The 23,552-nt window shown below is 38.1% G+C and overlaps 3 long non-coding RNA genes across 3 annotated transcripts in view; 1 reads left to right on the forward strand and 2 right to left on the reverse strand.

The window, feature by feature from the left end:
• Positions 1-4,787, reverse strand: LOC311433555. The gene is made up of 3 exons (XR_014690816.1): positions 4,630-4,787; positions 810-1,009; positions 1-138 (listed from the first exon to the last, which is right to left on the reverse strand). It is a non-coding gene; the product is annotated as an uncharacterized lncRNA (long non-coding RNA).
• Positions 4,705-23,552, forward strand: part of LOC311433553 — a 24,306-nt gene continuing 5,458 nt past the window's right edge. Inside the window, exon 1 of the long non-coding RNA XR_014690814.1 lies at positions 4,705-4,843. This is a non-coding gene — a long non-coding RNA (uncharacterized lncRNA). The remainder of the gene's footprint in view (positions 4,844-23,552) is intronic.
• Positions 10,395-15,367, reverse strand: LOC311433554. Its single transcript, XR_014690815.1, has 5 exons — positions 15,194-15,367; positions 13,878-14,002; positions 12,764-12,866; positions 10,731-10,967; positions 10,395-10,510 (listed from the first exon to the last, which is right to left on the reverse strand). It is a non-coding gene; the product is annotated as an uncharacterized lncRNA (long non-coding RNA).

A 23,552-nucleotide genomic window follows, 5' to 3' on the forward strand; every position in this document is an offset into this window, starting at 1 on the left:
TGGTATAAAAATTTTCATCGTGCATGTACCAAAAACCTACAAGTTGCAAGTAAGGCACATACATAGATGGCAACACCTCTTTGCCTGCAGATCAAGGGTGGAGGACCACGTTGCACACTCTCTTCTTCCTTATGGTTGCTGTAAAAGAGGATGATGAATCTGTCAGTAAATCAAAGTGTTACTCTTGACTTCCAAGTATTCACATTTTTGTCCAAAAACTGTGATCTGCTTTCCCAGTTCAGCATGTTAACCCCATACAGGGTTAATTTTGAATTCATACTTCAAGGTACTTCCATATGGTAAAATGTTTGAGCATTTGCTTAGATTTTTAATTGAGTGGTGTTTTTTTTTTTGACTGCAGGCCCAATTCATCATAGTTTACTTAATTTGCATTTGGAAGTAGATTATGTATTTTACAGACAAGTTTTCAAAAACTACTTTACAACCGTAGACTGTGTCATGGTAAAAGCTGTGACTCAGTAGGGGAAAAGTGTGCAGTCAGCACATTGAAATGAAGAAATTGTCATGGATAGAGGAAAAACATGAGTTCTTGAACTCAGGTCACTATTCAATGTATTTTAACTGAAATACACAGACTTTAAATCTATACTGTGGTCAATAGTAATTTACAGTGCTGTACTATGTGTCAGATGGATTTGTGAGGCAAAGGAAATTTCTAAAGTAGTGCTTTTAGAGCACTGAACCATCGATGCCAAATCCTTTTTACAGCCAACTCAGTAATCAATTAAATATTTCTAATTATCACCAAAAATGATATTAATTACAAGCTAGTCATAATAAGAAGCTACCTTTTTCATAGAAGCTCCAGGTGAGTGGTGATATACTTTCTGAGGAGATGAAATGACAACACATTTTTCTAAAGGCAAATTATTAAGCAAAGAGGGCCAGTTTGAACATTACAAAAAGTTAATTCGGTTTTCATATGTGACATTCCATTTTGAAGTGCTTCATCAGTTATACCAGGTCCAGAAGAGTTTGGTTTGCTTCACTGGAAAAAAATATAACAGATTTCTTTCTTACATTTCAGTTAACAGAGGTCCAAAGTAACACTTGTGCTGGGCTGGGAGTTGCATTTCTACTTCTTTTAACCTCCTTGTTCTTCAAGTAATAAGTAACATCTGTAAAACTCAATCTTGAAACCTCTACTAGAGCCAGACTGATTTGTGACAAGGCTTTGGAATTAGCTAAATCTATATAAAATCATCTGTTGCATTTAAATTGAGGCCCATCTGGAGCCGAATCTGTTGAGGGATGTGAAGTGTAAGACGACAGGCTTCCACAACTATATCAGCAGTAAGAAGTCTAGGGAAAATATGGGTCTGCTGCTGAAAGGACACAGGACCTGGCGACAAAGAATAGAGAAAAGACCAAGGTACTCAATGCCTTCTTCACCTCTATCTTTCCTGGTACACCTTGGCTTTGGGAAGCTCAAGAATAGCTGATGGAGGGCAGTAAAGAAATTCATACCAGACTCTTCTTAGTGGTATTCAGAGATAGGACAAGAGCCATATTAAAATACAGTCGAACTTGGCTGAGCATAAAAAAATGCTTATTTATGTGAGGGTGATTGCACACTGGAGCAGGTTGCCCAGAGAGGTTGTGGAGGCTCCATTTTTGGAGATATTCAAAACCTGATGGGATGCAGTCCTGGGCAGCCTGCTCTGTGTGACCGTGCCTGAGCAATGTCATTGAACTGGGCAAATCCACAGAATCACAGAATCACAGAATTTCTAGGTTGGAAGAGACCTCAAGATCATCGAGTCCAACCTCTGACCTAATGCTAACAGTCCCCATTAAACCATATCCCTAAGCTCTACATCTAAACGTCTTTTAAAGACTTCCAGGGATGGTGACTCCACCACTTCCCTGGGCAGCCTGTTCCAATGTCTAACAACCCTTTCGGTAAAGAAGTTCTTCCTAAGATCCAACCTAAACCTCCCCTGGCTCAACTTAAGCCCATTCCCCCTCGTCCTGTCACCAGGCACGTGGGAGAACAGGCCAACCCCCACCTCGCTACAGCCTCCCTTGAGGTACCCATAGAGAGCGATAAGGTCGCCCCTGAGCCTCCTCTTCTCCAGGCTGAACAAGGTCCAACCCAACTTCATCCATTCCACAATTCAACAATAACATTAACCAAAGCAAACCAATTACCTCTCTTACAAAGACAAAAGCCAGAATAATCTCTTATATAAATTAAAGTAAAGGGGCAGTCCCATGCCAGTGAGGATAAAGGCATGCCAAACAAAAGCAGGTACCTCTACCATGATAATCATGGAGCCAAACAGAACACTGGCCATCATTCTACAGAATGGACAGTGTCTTTCATATGTAGTATTGTTTGCCCAAAGTATTAAAAGCATTTTTATAAACTTTTTTTGGATGAAACTTGTTAAATACATAATTTTTCTCCATTCTGGAAAAACGATGACTAAGAAGGGATATGACAAAGACCTACAAAATCATAAGTGGTGGAGGGAGACTGGATAGAGGTCAAGTATTCATTGCCTTTTCCAAAGCAAAAATTGTGGGGGATCAAATTAAGTTATTATGTGCTGGTTGAAAACAGCAGGAGAATTTTCTTCATGTGAAGAGCAGATTTGAGGAAGTCCTTCCCAAAAGGTGCAGGGAGTGCTGAAAGTTTACAGCAGCACACAGAGAGACTAGACAACTTCAAAGAAAATAAAACCACTGAGGGTTATTAAATGCTCAGGTCAAGAAGTGTCTGAGCTTCTCAGCAGCTGGAGGCTAAAAAGTATCCTATAAGCTTACTCTAGTTTTAGTCTTTCAGAAACATTCTCATTTGGCCACTGTTCCTTTGAGGCTCCTGTTAAGGAGAAGCAGAAGCCTGCTTGTGCTAAGACTGGAATGTCCTTCCTACAAAAGGCAAGAGGAAAGGAAATGGTAGGAAACGTTTACAAGAGATATGAAGCAGAAAAGGTGGAGGAAAAAAATCAAAAAGTGAGAAAAAAAGTAAAAACCCAACACACTCAAAAAAAGTTGAGTTTGTGAACACAATGGAATTGTAAGGGACTACACAATGTCAGGTATGAACTGTATGACCATTGTCAAATGTCACGAATATATCACATTTACTGTAAAACAGTTTGTACTAAGGAGTTTTAAATTGGAAGGAAGAATTTTTTATTTTTTTTTGGTGAGGATGTTGAGACACCAAAACAGGTTGCCCAAAGATGTTGTAGATGGCTTATCACTGGAAGTGTTCAAGGCCAGGTAGGACAGCCTTTGAGCAACCTGATCTGGTGTCCCTGCTCACGGCAAGGGGGTTGAACCAGATGATTTTTAAAGGTCCCTTCTGCCCCAAAGCATTCTATGGTTTCTTTTTGGTTTTTATGTGTTGTTTTTTTTTTTTTTTTTTTTTTTTAGTCTATTCTATTATTGCAATAAGATATTACTCTGTACAATTATATTAACATGACTGCACCAACGGTAAGTAATGCTATAATTTGTATCATACCAATGCATTACTGGGACAAAACAAGCAGTTCTGTAGAAACTGTAAGGCATTATATAAGAGATGTAATATATTGAAATAAAGCTTTTAATATCAATGACAGTCAATTGGATGTAAAATAGCATTTTTTTATATAAAGACTGAAGCTTAGCTACAAACGATAACCAGATCCACCTGATAAAATACAGCAATGAGCTTTAATAGAGTTTTTTAAGTACTAATATTTGATATAAAGATGTGCTTAAATTAGTTGTGGGTTTTAACGTAAAAGAAAGACAGAAAGAAAAATATAAGATAATAATGTTTATCCTTAAAAGCACACACAAAATTAGCTGAAAATCCCACGTAGACTTTAAAGATGAAGGAAGGTAGATTGAGAAGGAAGGAGGCTCTTCGTAATAAGGCAGCAGTTTGTGCTTCTCCAGCAGTTGTTCACAGCACAAACATCTACTAAACAATTCAGGAACTAACCTGAAGTAGCACGCCCTCATTCCTCTTTATTATGGAATAAATAAACAAGTTTCCTGTGCTCAGTAAGAAAACAAGGCACTTGGCATTGAAAGACTTTAGTAGCTAAACCACCTTCCTGCAAAGAGCTGCTGCCTGATGCACAGCACTCTACCGAGACAGTACCCCTTGCTGTAGCACACTACAAGAAGGAGAATACTCCTGTACTTACTTTTTTTGCAGTACTGTTGCCTATGTCACCTTTGTTAAGTAATAACAATGCTGAAAAAATTTCATTTTAGTTAGTGACAAACATTTGAAACCAGCAATTTCAGGGCATGTATTTTTCCTTTCTAAGTACTTCTCTGTTTATTCCCCAGAAATTCCCAAGCACAAAGGTGCAAAGCGGCTGTGTAGCACACACGCAGATGCACACACACACATATATGCTTTGTGCCTCTTCTTTTTGCTTACTAAAGGGAAACTCCATGGAGCTGCAAGGCCTCCAAAATCACTTTCTACTCAGAAAGCAGGCCTCAGAAAAATTCATTTCCAACCAGAAGAACTGCTAGTAATCACTTTTAAGTATGACAGGGGGAAATTTCATTTTTCTCCCCTCTTTAGCTTAATCCTCTTGCATAACTTCCTTTATACCACAGATCTTATCTATGTAGGTGCTTTGTTCTTACCGCATGCCATCCTCCCTTTGCACAGGTGCAAGGATTGGTCTGGATGGAGGAACTGATCTCAGTTATCAGTAACCTGACAGTCTTTTACTGTCCCTCCATCTGGTGGCTTCCTTCAGGAAGTCTTCAGGTTTCTGCAGCTTTCAGCATAAATCCAACGCTGGCTTTAATAAATGCAAAGGGCTTCAGGTGTCCAGTCTCTCACCAGAGGCTTTAGGTAAGCCTGAACGAGATATTTTATCTTTTTAAGTTAGCTTCAAGTTCCTCTTTTTTCTTTTTTTTCCTTTAATGTTATTAACACTAACCTGACGTTAACATTAATACTACTAAGTAGTAGTCACATTAAATTCAAACTACTGCTCTGACAGCATGGGAGGAAAAACAGAACTTGAAAGATCTCTGTAAACAAAAAGTTATTTTCTAGTTAGCTTGCAGACAGTGGAAAGAATAGCTATTGGTGTTCCGATGGGTGCCCCTACATCCTCTACGACTACTCCTAGAGGCCTTGAGGAACATTCAAATTAAATAAGTAAATTTGAATCCAACAATTCTGAATTAGGGCGTACCAGTGCCAACAAAACAACAGTCATGGGAAATTTGAAGGCAATAAAAAAATTGTATCTCCTGATTTACTCTTCAGTTGTGGTGGCTTTCTGCATGCAAAGTCATTGCAGCTGTGCTGCTACATGACAACATGGTGAAAAAGGATTTCATAAAAGCCAAGCTAGAAGTACTATTTTAAATTTTCTTTTTAAGTGTATAAAGCTTTAATTAGCACTGCTCAGCTGGAAAGCTTATAAATATTTGAACAGCAGTAAGATGTAGTTTACTTTTACTTATAACTTAACATAAATTGGGGTCTCGTAATTATCAAAACAGCAGTATCCTCTCTGAGATCGTGTTAAGAGGATCATGTTTCCTGATCAGTGTTGGGAATAACTAATTTTAATGAGAGACATTGAACCTTTATAATGCACTTCCTTTTTATTCTTTAAAAGGATTGCTAATGTTCAGAGCTCTGTTCGTAATGGAATAGGCTGTTCCATATCACTTTTTGTGACGAGTAATAGAATTCTGTTTTATTTGGTTGATCCAAAGGTAATTGGCAATGTTTAACTAAATATTAAATATGATTCCCCAAGAAGGTTTTAAATCTGAATTTTGAGTAACTGTATAATGTGAGAGTTGTTTTGAACAGTTTATTTCAGATGTTGGTACACTACCAGTGAAAACTATATTTAACTGTCAAAGCTACACCTTTGTCTATAAACGTTAACAGGATCCACGTGTTTTCCTGTAGGAAAAAGAATAGCTATAATTAAAAAAAAAAAAAAAAAAGTTATCACAATGGTTTCTTTCCAATTTAATCAAGTTTCTTATATGCCAGATATCACTAAAAAGAATTTTGGTCTGAGTAAAACTCCTTTGTGACTACGTATGCGCTAACTACATGGGTGACAGGGATTCCTTTAAAAATACCCTGTTATTCCCAGTAGCTGTTTTCTCTCGACTCATACAAGATTCACTTCCCATTACAGCTCTCTATCATTTAGCATACCTTTACCTCCAGAGCCTGCCAACATTATCACTGTTAACTTCTCCCCACTGGGGATCTCATTATGAAAAGAAATCAGGTGCCCAAATTCTATTAGTTTCATTCATAATTAATAGTGGATGAGATCCTCAGCCTTGTATGCCTGTTAACAGCCTCCTGGATGTTTCCCACTGACAATTTTGTACAGGATAATATTTAGTTCAGCAGAACAGAAAGTATTTTAATTATACTATCTCTGATTTCAAGTACAGGAGGATCTCCAGCTGCCAGAGCTTTACTTGTATAAGCATTCTTCTTTGGTGCAAGATAAAGTAAAAATAAACTAAACTTAACAGAATTCCTGTCACTCAAGAGGATATTTTATTTGACCCTTCTCTGTTCTCATTAGGCCTCAGTATTGCTCTTCACAAGGTTTCTGCATTTTGCCTGCATGAATTTCCTTCTGAAGAACACTTTTTTATTTGCTTGAGATCCCATGGCAACCATGGCAACAACAGGATGAGCAGACAGGGTTTCCAGTTCAAACTAGATACCAAACACAATCTCAGATTTGTTATGCATCTGGAGAGTATGCATTTGAAACAAATGCTTTACGTGGAGATACTGCGCCCTACACAGGACAACTTCCAACTTCTATTGAGGCGAAACATCTGTTTTTCAAAATATTTCTCACAAGAATATTTATGAAATTCCAGAAGGATCCAGTAGGAGTTCACTGAGATTTCACATCATTAGATGAAAGCAGTCAATATTACAATAAGTTCATTGTAGACATGAGCATAATTGAAATATTACAGATACCTGCCCCCCCCGCCTTCTATAACATCCGCACATACTCAACATCACAGTGAAAGTGAAGTTCAGTAATTATAAACCCACTCCAAATGCTCAGCTAGAGCAGAATTTTTCTATTTCTAAGAAAGGATCATTGTTGAAATAAAAACAAGTAGATGGGAACCGTAAGTAACTTGATACACTAGAAGCCCTTCAAAACAGCAGGTAAATGTCCTACTACAAGGAGTTGTTCACATCTCTTGAATAAATTGACAGGATTCCGAATGAAAGTAATACTGTAGCACAAAGAGAAACCATTTACTTGTTTTGGCAGCTAGTGTTTTGCTTCTGACTACAGTAGCTCCATAATTTTTAGCTAAGCTTGCTACACGTGGTGTGTTTCTCCTTGTTTGTTTGAAATACACGTTCTCCTGTTGGGAAACCAGAAAGCAAAGGCATACATGATATGCTGCAACTTGTTGCCATCCTCCTAGGTTTAGGATGCAGGGTCTTCCAGAGGAATCATCTGTGCTGTGGTTCTATAGAGTGCAAGCATTCTCGTTAGGATTCAAACATATTCCTCAAGGCTACCACTGGGTGAAGAGTCCTGGGAGCAGTGTCCTGAGTGTTCAATACAAGTCCCAGTCTCTTAACGCTTATTTTGCTGTAACTGCTGGTGCTGCCACATACTCCCCTTCATATTGCATTCACATTCCACATGAATTGTACTTCAGTCACAAATTTCTATATCGTGCAGAATTACCGATTTAATGCCAGCATGTTGGAAGCACATGTTTCACATCAGTAGCTCCTATCTAGGCCTCCATTCCAAAACCACCACTTCCTAGATGGTGCAAGATAGAATTTAATGTATGATACAGAGACCAAATCTGTGGACAGAACCCCTCCTTGGAGCAGGCATGGCTCGTCTAATTTGCTGAAGAGCTGTCGCTCTTGAATTTGGCTCCTACTGCTTAAATGTGACTCTAGATGTGATCATCACTCTAGATGTGATTCCCTTTGGAATCTTATTCAGGATGGATCAAATTAAATTTTTTCCAGTTTGCTTAATTTCTGTCACTGTCACCATGGCGATAAGCTCTGCAGGAATTAACAGAATCACTTGAAATATATTCAATAGATAGTCACCCCATATCCATTTTCATGTGTGATGTCCTTCAGATGATAGCTCAGAATACTGTTAATGCTGAGGTCCAACAGACTTCTGTAAATACTTAAACTGCATTGATCCATCTACTAACAGCATCGGAAGGCATTTGCTACCATTTGAAGTATATTATTTCACTTCTTTTGGACCAGTTCCAAAGTTTAGCACTGCATATGGACAAGTCCCATAGCTTCCTATTTATTTATTTAAGAGGAGAATTAAATCGGAAAAGTAGTGCATTATCCACGGTTATTAGCAATGCACTTCTGCTGAAAAGGTTTTAAGGATTTATTCAGCACTATCGGTAGTAATTTCATAGACTGCTTCTCCATTATATGTTCTTTGCATTATTGTACAGTGTTGTTTTGTTTTTTTTTTTTTCCTTTTTTTTAATTCTGTAATAATATTGTGCTATTTGCATTCTCTTCAGTAGGTGACTGTATGTGATGAATTTTAAGTATAAAATTATTCAAGGGATGTATACATACCTTGCTGTATTTGGCATGAAAAATAAGGAACAGAGTTTGCAAACAAGAAGATAAATAAGCTAGATATATCAGAAACAATACAGGGCAAAAAACATTATTTAATCACAGGCAGTAAGACATCATTATCTTGGAGTTGAGGTTGCTAAGCAACATAACTGGTACAAAAGCTACATAGCAAACACGTTCCTGTTAATGAATCATAAGTTTGGTAGTGTCCAAAGTAACGTAGATTAAACTGATAACATTATATTTCATATGCTCCCTTATCTGTACAAACCAGAAAAGTCATAGTAAAAATGTTATCTCATTGCCCATTTTTCATTATTTTTTAATTTTGTTCAACCATTTATCACTGTACAATAAAATGGTATTGAAAATATAGTTCTGAAGACAACACATAATGGATAGTAGTATAAATTTCAGGTGAGAACATAATTTTCAAAACACATTTTCACTTTGTACACATACTGTGGAAAAATGCCTTACCTGAAGACCTCATGTGCTGTCCTTACTTCATAAAAATGCCTTGGCTGTGGAATTTAAAGCCCTACTAGGGATTTTGGTCTCTAGGACTAAATCCTACTTTTCATTCCAAGTTTATCAATTTGCCCTGGAGACATAAAAATCACTCCAGAAACCATTATCAAAAAGACAAAACAAGTAGATTATAAATCTCCTTCAAACATTTTGTAGATACACTGAATTTTACAGAACATCCCAGTACTTACAAACTGTATTCCAGGTATTTACTAAATAAGTACCCTGATGTGAAGAGAGGCTTAACACACCAACATGGTGACTACAGAAGTTTGTCATGTAGCTGTTATTTACAGTAAAATATATCAGGATGTGTGAATCACAGAAAAGAAGTGGGAAACAAAATAAACTACACACAATTTTCATTTTTTCCAGGAGAGGCAAAAACTAAAATCTTCATTCTCATTAAAACAGAATCTTATGATTTCAGAAACTATTTCTACAGCTTTCCTCAGCTTTGTGTGTATCCTTGCACTTAAAGTTTGTACATAGCTGATGCTGGCGGAACATATCAGTCTTGGGCATTACCACTACCATCACCAGCTCTCTGAAACCCCCCCAGCAGCCACATCCTCACCACAATTTCTTTTAATTTATTTTATTTATTTATTGGCCTTGCAAAGCTTTATAAAAGCTCAGTAATGGTGTTTCATCAGTGCTTTTCTTGAGCTCGGCCTGCTGGTCTGAGGGCAATAGCTTTGGACCTACCATCTTTTGAAAATAATTCAGTGCGCCACGTACAATCACATGGACCTGTGAGCCCGATTTGTTAAAGGAACTAAACATATGGTTCAGTATATGCGCGTTACATGTCCTTGGCTTCATTGCTGAAGTGAAACCCTACAGAAGATAACCCCATAAATTTAAAGTTGAGATAAAATTGTATCTAAATAAAAAACACAGAAGCAATTTTACCACTCAGAGTTCATGCTGAACTAGATGGCTAAGCAGCTGGGCCAGAAATAGGCCTGCTGCCTCTTAGAGAGGCATCTCAGTTATACATGCTATGTATAGGTTTAATCCTCATCCAGGATTTAATCAAGGATGATAAAATTTATTAGTGAATGACCTTGTATTTTATGGTGTGAATCAAGACTAGCCTTACCTGATAAAAGATGTAGTAGAATATAATGCCAAACAGTACGTTTCTTGAGTTCACTTTCAGACAAACTGAATTTATACATTTTCTTGATGTATATGAAATCAGCTTTAGATTATTATTTATTTTTATTTCATTTTTTAAGGAAGGAGATCTGTAAGTGCCAGATGATCATCTTTTAGTTGGATTTATTGAGTGAGTCAGAACAGAAGTTTGCACACAGTCAGTATGCAGCCATTGTTTATTTGAAATAAAGCTGCAGCCTAACAAAAGAAAGAAAAAAATATCTGTTAAAAGTTTTGTTTAACAAGATTCACAGTATCTACAGCAATTAGTTTCTAATAATAACAAATCATTTTATTTTTTCCCCCTTCCCTCCATCTTCCACTACATTCTTTCTCATGCAATTATGCGTGCTTGATGGGCTGCAGTTGGATGCAACCTTTTGTTGTACCATGTGCCCTTCCTTCTTCTGTTTCTTACCTGCAGATTGTATTCAAGGTTATTCTCAGTGGTTGGGGTCTTTCAGTCTTAACTAAAAGAGGTTACCATTACTTTTAAGCTGCAAATGGTGTAACTCTGAAGATTCTTTATTTGTTGATTTTATTGAAGAATTGTTGAGTTTGTGTTTTTCCTTTGGATCATTGTTGGCTTGTACGTATCCCAAGGGCATTCCAATACTCGTTCTAAATTCTTGAGTATTTTTCCTCAGCTGGTCCACTGACCAAAAGCATTGCAGCAAGACAGGGAAAAAAAAAAACCAAAACATTAAATATCCAGTTAACGATTTCTGCTGACTTCAGTAAACATTAGATCATCAATCCATCAAACAGGGTTGATTAACGCGTTCCAGTGAGAACAGATTTCATTAGCAAAGCTTACAGAAAGAAAACATTCATTCCTGTTTCTCTAAGCTACCTTTTAATGGTTGGAGCACAAAGTTTCAGCACCTTGGCAGTGATCTTTTCTGTTGGTTACCAGCACAAGACCTTGACCAAAGGAAAGTCGATGTTTTTGGTTATTATACTAATTTCTTGTATAGGAACCCCAGCAGAGGTCAAGTAACTAACTGTCCAGGGAGTATGTGGTGTCTTTACAAACCATAAAACTGAATATAATTCTTTTGCATCTTAGCTGAACGTCTAAGCAAACAGATTAGATTTCTCTTTGCAGGAACAAATTTCTTTGATGGATATAAGCTCTCTGGCTTCTTTAACCTATCCAGCAGGCAAATTTGAATAACTTGTTATGCCAGGTTGTGTTCTTAGGCAGTTTGAACTTCCCAATTTCTTTGGCTTAAGTTTACCTTTAATCAGATGACAATGATTTAAATGCCCAAATTTATTCTTCTTTTACTCCTGAGCTCAGAAGGAAAGACTATCAATCTCCTGTGGCATTACTCACATAAATCTAGGAAGTTATGTTAATTTGGACTAAGAACTTTCCAAACCCATGTGTAGATATCATTTGTGTTAATAGCTATACTTTCTTCTGCTGATTTTTTTTTCCTTTTTCAGTAACATTTATCAAAACTACTTACAACCAACCTCATTGTTCCACCTTATTTAAGAGCTATTTAATATAATGGCTCTCTTGCTTTCCTCTCTATGTTATCAGGGAAGGGAAGGAAGCCCATGGAAAAAAGAAAAAAAAAAAAAAAAAAAAGGAGAGGAAAAAAAAAATAGAACCATCATTTTGATAGCTCTGCAATAATGAATAGTTATTGCAGCCACTAAACTACTTAGGTAAATGACCCATCTAGCGATTACCCATCAGCTTCATCTCTGGAGCTGATTGAACCTGTGATCCCTGTGTGGTCTCCTCAAGGGCATCTTTTTAATTTTCAGGCATAAGCAGTTATCTTCCTCTGATCAGAACCTGTTCCTTTTCTTCCTGAGCAGGGTATTGTCCTGAAGCCTCCCTGTAATTCCTGGTGGTTGTTTTCCACTGTTCTGAGTGCAGTTCAACACCCTCAAAGCTCCCTTCCCTCAGAGGGGATGACAAAAGTAGCTGATCACTGCCTTGCTTTTGAAATAACCAGTTTAGGACAAAAGCGCTAGGGAAAAAAGAGATAAGTAACTGTAAATCGTTTGCATACATGCTAATCAAATCAAGGTTTGCACCACCTTTGCCTACACTTAGATTGAGCAAGAATTCCTTTTTCTAAGTGAGGGCTTACTTTCCACACATTTTGCCCTTCTTTTTGCCTTCTTAAAATGGAAGAAAGGAGTATTCAAGGCTGGACTGAGTCCACTGAGTACTTTGGCAGGATCTCTGCTCTTCCCCAGGAAGTCTGTATTTCAAAGGAGTGGGATACAAAGCCTGGCACAGTTCGGTACCTACCCTGTGACTGAGGAGCTGATGCACGCTGCCTTGGATGACATCAGTTGGCGAGAAGAAAAAGCACCTGTTAGTCCACTGCCATTCACCTCCTTTCCTTGTCCCTGTGAGCCAGACCTGCTCATTCCACTCTCTGTGCATCAGACTCTTTTTGCCAATAAAATGGTTTCACTCACCCAAATTTCATGTGATGTAGTCCACAGATGGACACCTGGGCTGGCCACCTCTCTTAGGTCCATTCTGCCAGAGTTCTGTCAATGATTGTCTTTTCCCATTTCACTATGGAAATCGTTGCACAGATTAGGGATTTGCATTAGCTCATAACTCTATTTTCTACAAGAAATCTTGTAGCCAGGAACTAGAAAGCTTGTATAACAATATTTCCCTGTCCTTCAGCTGCTCCCCACTCCTGTAACATCTCACATGGCAATGCTTCTTTTGAAACTTCTGCCTGGCAGCCTGCTCCAGTCTCCCACAGAGAACCTGAAAAATACCATTCTTTTCCTGCAATTCTTTTGAGACATTTACTGTTGTATTACAGTAGGCAAGATTATAAAGAAACAAAATGCCATGACCAAGGATTTCTGTACTAGGTAGCAATTTAAGCTGCAGTTATGTAGTAGGAAATTGTTATGATAGCAGTTTATTGCAGCTTTGCAAGAAACTGTGTGCCAGGTTGCAGTCATTTTTAGAAATGGTCACTCTTAACCATGAAGCTTCCCTTGCCTTGGACAAGTCTCTCAAGCGATTCAGCATGTTTTTCCTTTATACTGAACTAGCATTTCATAGCTTAAACTGTAGAAGACTGTAATTTGCTTTTCCTTCCTCATTTTCATACTGTAGCATCTTCTTTCAAAATGTATATTTGTGGTGTTTATTTTGTTTGTTTTGTTGTTGTTGTGTTTTTTTTTTTTTTTTTTCCTCTGAACCTTCCCACCTGTGCAGGATGGTTGGCTGCAAATTGTACGTGAATTATGCACTTATCTTTCCCCTTCATCCCTTTTAAAGGCACTGAAGAATTGTTGTTTTCCTTAATAATACTTATATATTTATATTTATGCAAATATATATATTTAATAAAAACAAATCAAGTCAAAATAAAATCTCTCTGAGAATACTGTACATGTGGTACAGTACTTTTCCCTCAGGTGCACGGAAAGAGCTTTGCTCTAATAGCTGCGGGAGCTGCTGTAGATTTTTATCTTTCTAATCTCATAATCATCATTAATGTTTTTAAATTCCAGATGGTAGCAACAAAAAACCTGGAATAGGGAGCAAAAAAAGACATACCTCATACCAGTTTCCATTAGAAGTTTGATTTGTGGGTTCCCAGCCTTTATGATTATGTGCTTATGTGCATTTCCAAGCCATTGCCACCAGTTTTCTGGACTGTACCCAATTCTTGGTAGTCTGCACTGGAAAAAATGCCAATGTTTTTGAGATCTCAAAAGCATTTTTATTCTAGATTAGATCCAACATCTTCGTCCCCCACCCCCCACCCCACCATGCAAAAAGAGATGAAGAGATGACTTGCACTGAGCTTGGACTTCACGACCCAATTAATTCTCTTCCCATTCTTCACCAGAATCCCAAAATTGTGCCTAAGAAATCCTTGCCAAGTGAAATAGGTATGCTTTTTCCTGAAATATGTTTCTGGTTTGATCATATTCTAAATAACAATAAGAAGAATTGCAAAGTTTACCACCAGCTGTAATTTGATACATTTTTTGTCATTGTAGAATTACATCCCAAATTTCAACAGTCCACTAGTGCTTTAAGGCAAGAAATGAATCTGACTCTAGAAACTGGCAGCTTTAACGTCTTCACAGGATTATACTTACACCCTATTTAGTCTTGTAAAGCATGAGAGAACTACATTTAAGATTTCACAGAAATTAAGCTCAGCCATAGCTCATGAGACCTGTACTGCTTCACTGACATAAGCAAAATCTGCTCAGCCAGTTGAGTTCTGAGTCCTGCAAATACTTCTTTTATTTACAACTAACTGTAACCTACATCAACTGCAAGAGTAGGTGTTAGGTTTTATCGTACAATTTGAAAACATACTATTGTGATTTATTTAAGAGAGCTGACTAAGCTTCTTGTGGGACATAGTGACGAGCTCCATTCTGCAAGCAGCAGGTGGGTAGAGGTAGGAGCAACGTTAACCCCGATAGTGAGCTGTTAACTAGCAGCTTTCCCGATTCACAGGATTATACTGTACTTAGGGTACAACGTGGCCACATGGCTTTATAAAGTCACACATTCTTAATTTTAACTTTCTGTTTTTGTTTCCAAAGGATAGTGAGTTTCACAAGAAACTGCGTATGTTATATAGCTGGAACAAGGTTTTACCATTTGAAGTTAAAATTAGCAATTTGAAGTTTCTCCTACTATTAATGTGTGTTTTCTTAGAAGATGATTTTGTCATTAATGCAAAAGCAGTAGAATGTCAAGTTTACATGAGTAATTTTTAAAATGAAAATACCGTATTTTGCCAACTCGCAGTCCTGAAATAGTCACATTAGCGTAGCAACAATAAGTGCAGAGCTTAGAGAAACACACTAAATTTCACTAAGTTTTGGTAAATACAATTTATTTCTCACCTCTTGTTGGCCTTGTATCTGCACATGAAGGGCAAACGTGATAAATTCCAGTGTAAGCCCTTGCATTGACTTTTATTCCAACTTTTAATTCTTATGTTTTGCCTTGTAGAGGGCAAACTGGAGACTGCTTCTCTCATTCTCCAATCCAGCTCCTGTCAAGCCATTAGCGAAATAACTGATATGCTGATTTGTTAGAGGCTTTTTGATTGCTTCTCACATTTCACCAATACGCTTATCTAGGCAAGACCATGAGGCAAGTCAGTTGTTCTGAATCATGCTAAAACAATAGTAGTAGAGCCAAGGCATTTCTTAACTAAAAAACCTATCTACCTACCCTCTGCCATCCCCCCCAAACAATCCACCTTGTGCTGACTTGTTCAGGAATTTTGCTGTTTGACTTTATTAAGGAGTGATCTTACGCTTAGATACTGTTCTTGCTTTTTTGAGCAGTCCAATAATTACTAAAAGGAGAAAAGAAGAGCATTGGAAATTGTGTATTTTTTTCCCAGTTAGCTAAACAAGTTTATACACAGTTTCATTAATTATGTTTAACATAAGCTGGATGGTTTGAGATCTTTGTTTTACCATATACTGCTATTTCATCTCAACTTTAGGTGTTACCGTTCACAAGCAACTGCTGTTAGGTTAAAAAAGATCAAAGATCTTTAAAAAATGTTAAAATCGAACCTCTAACCACAAAACAATGTCTTGGACAACAGAAAGGAGGAAGGTTTGGGGACAATTTCAAATATTTGCTAAATTGTTTTACTCGGAGGAGTAAGGCAAAAAAGGAACATCACAAAAGGAAACAATGGTTTGGGTATTTATGTGGATGTGTTTTAGCCCCCCGCTCTGACAGTTTTTCCTAAATGTTGCTGAAGATAGTCACTGTCATAAACAAAGTGCCTTTGATGCTTAATATACAACTCATTAGGGCCTGTGGTGTGGTTACAGGAAAAAAAATAGAAATCAAGGGTTCACTGTTGTCCACACTTACCTGCTTTGGCTTACATTGTGGATTATTTTTGGTGTATACTAACTAGACTAGTTTCTGCTGAAATCATTAATGTGCGTTTAGTTCACAGAGTAAGATAGTAACTAGTTAGATGTAAATTCCTCACCCCTCCAAAATGCATATCTAATGAGTACTCCAGTGAGTCTGCAACATCACCTGCTTGTTTTTGTGATCCTCATCCACTGATTCACCCATTTTGCTAAGACAGGCACAGCCTACAGAACTAAGGAGCTCACAGAAGATCAGACTTAATTTTAAGACTTTTCAGAGTGTGATTTAGGTCTTCTACTTCTTTTCATTGTGCCCTGAAAAACAAAACACCAATCCAGATCCTAAGAGCTGCTAATAGCATCATAGTTATAAAACAGAACTATGACATAGAAGCCTCAAATCTGGAATCAAAGTAGGCTCTAGATCTCCAAATAAAAGGGGACTGAGGCCACCAGAGAGAGAGAAAGGTGGTTAAACCACAACAGGGAGAAAGTTCCTTCTCACTTCAGCACTGTAGGAAAAGCAATTAAATCAGAAAGTGAGTCTCTTCTCTTTCTGTCCCTACTGTCAAAACAGAAGATGGAACGACTTCTGACTTACTAGGTCAGCATAGTCTTCAAGGCTTTGCAAAATAATGAAGATGAGAGTACTTTCTTAAGCCTAAGGCTTGCCCCCTCAAAAAGATAAATATAAGTCACACACACACAAATGTATGTATCGATTACATTTGATATTTCACTGAGCACTTCTGGAGATACTGTCATCAACTGAGGCAGAACAGGGAATATACTGTAAGTGTTAATAATTAGTGTTAAAAAACACTAATGCATATTTTCACATAAAGTAATGCATCTTCCATATATGCCATTTCACTTCAAGACGCATTTCAAGTTACAGGTTTGTACGATTCTAGTAGAGTTAACCTGACCTTGTTCTTTAAAGAAAAGTCTTTTGAGGTGAAATATGTGACTGTTCTGGTATGACCTCAAGTCAGCCACTTTCCACCTCCCACATAAACTACGGCCATGTCCCTGTTACGAATTACTCTGCTGAGTGGGAATGCTCATGCATTAACCACTTTCCACAGAAATTTACAAACTCAAAACCTAATCAGGGAAACACATTTTGGGTGTTTCAACAATTTTCAATTCATATGAAACAAAGTTAAAACATATGACATATCAAGCTTGTTTCAGCTTGGGGTGGTAGAAGATATTTTTCTTTTTTTCTTTTTTTTCTTTCCTTTTTTTTTTTTTTTAAAGAAAGTGTTTACAATTTCATAAAGAAAGCTAAAAGAGGATATGCTAATTCTATGGCATTTGGGAAATGGTATGTATTATTTTAAGGCTAATTTGATAAATTGTCGTAATTAAGGTCTTCATAATGGCTAGCTCTAATGCAGTTGCTCAGGTAAACAAGAGTAGTATGATGCCTGCCCTTTGTTCTTTTAAAGAAAAAGCTGTAGCTTGACTCAGACACTGGTAACAGAATGGGCTGATTGCTCCTGCATCGCACCATGTAGGATGGAAAATGTTCAAAAGAGTAAAGGGCAGAGTTTAGCAGAACAGAGACAGCATGCATGCATAATGGAAATTATTTGTTTTCTTATATATGCAGTAGTATACAAGCCTTCTTCTCACCTCTATGTACCAAGGGAAACAGAATTTGGCTCTTAGAAATAATGTAATTAGTGACTCAGTTTGAAAGCAGATAAATTAGAGTTAATGATAAAAAGAAAGAAATATCTCTAGGATACAGACTAACAACATTCACTTAGTTTATGCTTAAATAATACCTGAAGTAAACTTGGAGAAATGCTGTGTATTTGCCTACTTAACTCCAAAGACAAAGAACCAAGATACACTACGCATTTTGGTTGCCTTGAGCTCTGTGAAGACCACTGAGCTTACATGCCAGCTCTGGATCAGACGTGTTGCTGCCCTGTACTACCTTAAAGTCAGTAAAGGGAGAAAGGTGCCTTCAAGAGCGTGCAGGTCTTAGGTGGGGATCAAACCCTTAGTGCAGATGATTCCCCTTTTATTTCTATAGAGAACTTTAATTCTTGAACTTAATTTTGTGATTGATATTAAATGGGTTTGTGGTGGTTCCGCTCGAGTGGGCAGCCAACCTCCACCACAACCGCTCTCTCACTCCCCCTCCTCATAGAGGTACGGGGAGAAAATACGATGAAAAGTGCTCAAAGGTTGAGATAAGGACAAGGAGATCACACAATAATTATTGTAACGGGCAAAACAGACTCGGCATAGGGAGACAGTAAGATTTATTGCTTATTACTAACAAGCTAGAGAAGTGAGAAACAAAGGAAAGAAACCAAAAGCACCTCCCCTCCCCCCCATTCACCCTCTTCCACCTCCTCCCCCCGAGCGGCGCAGGGGAACAGGGGAATGGGGGTTATGGTCAGTCTACAGCACTTCTTCTCTGCCGCTCCTTCTCGGTCACTCTCATCCCCTGTGCTGTGGGGTCCCACCCACGGGACACAGTCCTTGATGAACTGATCCAGCGTGGGCTTCCCACAGGCAGCAGCTCTTCCAGAACTGCTCCAGATATGGGTCCGTACCACAGGGTCCATCCCTCAGGAGAAAACTGCTCCAACCTGGGTCCCCCATGGGCAGCAGCTCCTGCCAGGTCACCTGCTCCTGCGTGGCACCTGCAAGGCTGTTCCTCACTCCTCTCAGTCTCCCAGCTGCTGTGTGGCGCAGCGTTTTTTTCCCTGTCTTAAATTTGCTCTCACAGAGGCGCAAAACAACATCGCTTATTGGCTTGGCTCTGGTCAGCAGTGGGGCCCTTCCCAAACATGGGGCAACTTCTAGATCCTTGTCACAGAAACCACCCCTATGGCCCCCTGCTACCAAAACTTTGCCACGTAAACCCACTACAGGGTTGAATTTAAACTTGGGACTCTGAAAGTTCATATGAGGAAAGGTTTGGGTCTACAATGCTCATCTTGACCAAATTCTAGAACATGAAAGAGAATTCTCATTAGTCATCCATAGTGTAAACAGAAATTTTTATTTAGCCACTACATAAAACTAAAAGATTATGAAACTAACACATAATCCCTCACTAGATTCACACTTTTTTTTCACTATTGTTTGAGCAGTAGAGAATATTGCTCAATATTTTGAGCACAATATAGATTGCTGGTGTCCAGACAACCCATATCCAACAGAAACTTTTGAAGGAAGTCATTATTATCCAGATACTGAATGGATGAACTAGGTAGGAAAAGAATTCTCTCTAAATGGAATTCAAGTGGGAAAGAACAGAACGCTTCATCTGTGATATTTATGACTTTACTATCACATCTATAAGGAGAAGATACACTTTTCATATTGACTAGATATTTCTGGAAGAACACGTTGCTGTCAGAGTAGCGCTCCTGCCTTTAAGAATTTAAGAATGACAGCTGAAAAGGTGTCATATTTCTTATGTTTTTAATATAATATTACAATATTGTATTTGATTTGTACTTAATCACAGGAGGAAAGCAATAATCTATTTATTGAAATAAAAGTTAAATATAGAAGAAAGAGGTAATATAAAGTATAATAAAATTCTGCAGCTGCTTGTATTTAGGGAAATAATAGATTCTAGCCAAGAAGTTGAAGAATTGAAAGAGGAAGCAAATTCTCATTGCATGCCTGAAGATTGAAGGGCTATTCACCAGGGTACTAATAATCTTCAGAGCCAATAGCTCAAGATCTCATTAAACCATAGAATAGATTATGCATATTAAAACACTAAGGTCAGGCTGATTGCTCAGATGTGCTGCAGACATGTAAAATCGCACTTAGTTCTACTGCTAGCTATTTGTCCAACTTTACCAAAGTGTTTTTGAACTGCAAAACCAGTCTAAGAAATTCTGTACTATGTATTTTATTTCCCAAATTGGTGAAATCGATTCACATTTCATTTGATACTACAAACTGCAGTTATTCTGTCTTCAAAGGATTAGTTCTTGCTTCAGTTCAGAAAATATGATGCACTATAAAGCCTTAAGCCTATTAAGAACAACAGAGAGATAGTAGGGTTTCACATCCTTTGGTTGTACAACCGTGATTCTCATTTACATAATCATCACACATGAATATGCTCTACAAAAAAGTCATCTACTGTGTTCAATCCGTATAACTAGTTACTAAAGCTGTAAAAGAAATGTTGTCTTTAGCTAAATTAATCTACTCCAGAAAAAGAAAAATGTCATCTTGTTCACTCATGAAAAATGTGAAGGAAATTAAGTACCAAAATTGATATAAACAGGTGAAAATATGTTCTTTGTTAAATATATAGTACTTAGTTTAATTAAATACTACATCAAGAATAAACAGTTCTAGAGACATTCACTTGATTCTTCATCCAAAAGTGATAAAATACAATTCGATCACCATCCAGTCCTGGTAAGTTTCTTTTTGTTTTTTGACAGTGAAGGCCTACTGTCTCATACAGCAATCCATACCAAACTCAACACCTAGAAGCTCAAGATTTTAGGGTTAAGATAAGGTCCAATTTTTTTAAAAAGGTACAAATAATTAACCATTGCCAGTAAGGTCTGTGGTAGGTTCACTGGCACTCAAGCTCTTCAGATCAGGATTAAATGTCTTATGGATCCTTTACTGAAGTCATTCAGGCTCGCTCAGTGTTACGAAAGGTGCCCCTGTGAGGTGACAGCACTCTAAGCACAAAACTCTTTACCAGTCAACAGGAGAAGCTCCAAGATATTTTCAAGCCTTCAAAAACAAACGGATTGCATCTTATGAAGCTGCCAACATGAAGCAAATAAATATCCTTAAGTACTTCCTCACCTGTATCTTTAAATCAGCTTGTGATATTAACTTTGATTGCTGGACTTACCTTTTCCATCTAGACAGCAAAATGTTTACTTTCAGAACAGAAACATGTTCTCATATGACCAATAAAAACAGTCAACTTTGCTGTTGATGACATCCCTGTGGCTGTCCTTACCTTTTAACCATTTATATAACATTTCTTCATTTTTATTCCCTTATTGGCAAAGCAAGCAATTACTGGGCTGGGCTTGGGAAGGGGGAAGAGTGTAGGAAAGAAAAGAAAACCGTGCAGACCAGCAGCATGGAAAAAGAACCATGCAGGAAGACAAGGAAGGACAGACTTGCTAGGTCTCACAGCAGCTGCCATTGCAGCACCTGACTTCTCATCTGCAATGGCTGCAGCCCTGCTCTGTCTCAGCTGGGTAAAAGCAGCCACAGGAGCTGCTTTTCATCTCCTCTGGCAAAAGAAATTCATTCTTCCCCTCACTTCTTGGGCATTAAAACTCAAGCTGGTTCATAGTACTGAAAAATACTGGACTTACTCTGAATTTCTCTTACAGTGTAGGCAGCCTACACCACTCTCCAAGCTGACTCTTGTTTCACTTTCAGTCTCTCATCTTCTCCACCAAACCAGTTCCAGCGAACCTCTCTCCAAAACTTTGATTTCAGTGCCTTGTACAGCAAAGTTATTCGTGTTGCTCCACTAGTTCTAATGGCTTTGAATATACAGCATACTTCTCCCTTTCCTGCTCTGAAACTTGACTTATCAAAGTGACCAGAAAGATGCTGACAGACTCCAGATCTCATCTTCATTGTGTCCTTTATGTTCTCAGTGGCTTCGCTTATCAGTCTTTATAATGTCAAAGAAAGGACAAGTAGTAACTCCTCCCTCTACAACTTCATCTCATTGCATAAGCTGATAAAAGACACGTCTCATTTTCCTGCAGCCTTGAGGGAAGCTCTGTGCCTGTTGTCACTCTCACGTAGGTGACATCATATATTCTCAGTATTTCCAAAAGTCATTGGTGTCTTTAAGTGATCTAAATCTCTTCTTACTGCTGGCTGTACTCCCAGATCCCAATCTTAGCAGTAGAATTGAAGGTGTGCCTCGTCACCTCCAGCTAGCTATCAAAAATATTTTTTTTCAACTTTGTTAGATCTTTTTCTCTTCCATCAAACTTTCTCTTTTGTTCCATTATCAGGATACTCGAGCCTATTTCTCCTCTCGCTACGCTACTGCTGAGGGGATGCATCTTTTCCTTTCACATTGTTCTCTAAACCCTTTTTCCTCTTTCTCTGATCCTGAAACCATAGTGGATACTTTTGACATTACCCTTTTTCCTGCTTGTCACTCTGCTTTTCTTTGGTTTGTTAGCAATACTGCTGCTAAATACCCCTCTCACCACTTGGTTTTGTCATTCCTTTATCTTCCATATCAGATCCAGGCTTTTCTTTTTCAGCTTCAGAACTCGACACCTCTTACCTGTACTTACATCTGAGGCTTCAGTTTAGCCGATGGTGTTGCTCGAGTTCTCCACTCCAAATGCCCTGTTTCTGAGTCCTTTTCAGAGCATCATTACTTTGACACTTTTATTTTGTTCTTCTGCTTGGAATAACCTCTACATATTTTAGGTTAAAAAAAAAAATCTATTATTTCTTCACTCATACTCTGTTTCTTTTCTGCCAAGTTCTAAGTAGTTATGCATGTGCAATGCCATAAAACCAAAACTTTCGCTAGCATAGCTCCAAACATTATTAGTTCAATAGTATTTTATTTTTGCTAACAAGAAGTAAAAATGCTACCTCAAGTCATGTCCCAAAACAAAGGCTTTGCACTCCAAAGTCCCTCTACTTGCAGGCTGAACACACTACTGTAAGAAATCTGCTGCTCAGAACGGATACTTTCCCTCAATCTGGGGAGAAAAACAGAAACTTAAGCCACTTTGTGTGCCTTGCACTTCAATGCCTGATCAACAACAAGGGGCAGACAGAAACTGTAAGACTGTCTAATTCTTTGCACCTCCTCCCCTTCCTTTGATGCACACTCATCAGGAGCTTGCTGCCTTAAACTGGGCCTTCCAGCCGTGTAACTCTCTGGGACTGTTCTGAAGAGTGATACTTAAATAGAGGCCATAAATGCCTTCACTGTCTGTAGCTATACACTTTAGTCCCTTTGAGTAGCTCATGGCAATAATCACCAGCTTTAAAACCCAGCAGCAAAGTAATTCAGCAATGACAAATGCAGATGGCAATAACTCAGTAATCTGGAGGCCACAGCTCCAGAGCTGCTCCACTCACAGACTTGTGTGACCCACTGTCAGATTTTACATGTGACTGTTTATCTAATTTCTGCACAAGGAATCAAAAAGCTGAGCCCAAGCCAGGCTACAAGACTTATTTTCCTGTCATATCACATTCCAATTTTGTATGCGTGCATCTTTAACTCTTTTTTTTTTCTTGTCAATATCCATTCATTTTTAATTTAAAAACAAACAAAAACAGTTTACATGCTACCAATTATGAAACTTCTGTTTTGTTCTTAGGT

The sequence above is a fragment of the Aythya ferina genome (assembly GCF_964211825.1).
Source record: "Aythya ferina genome assembly, chromosome: 3".
Classification (NCBI taxonomy): Eukaryota; Metazoa; Chordata; class Aves; order Anseriformes; family Anatidae; genus Aythya; species Aythya ferina.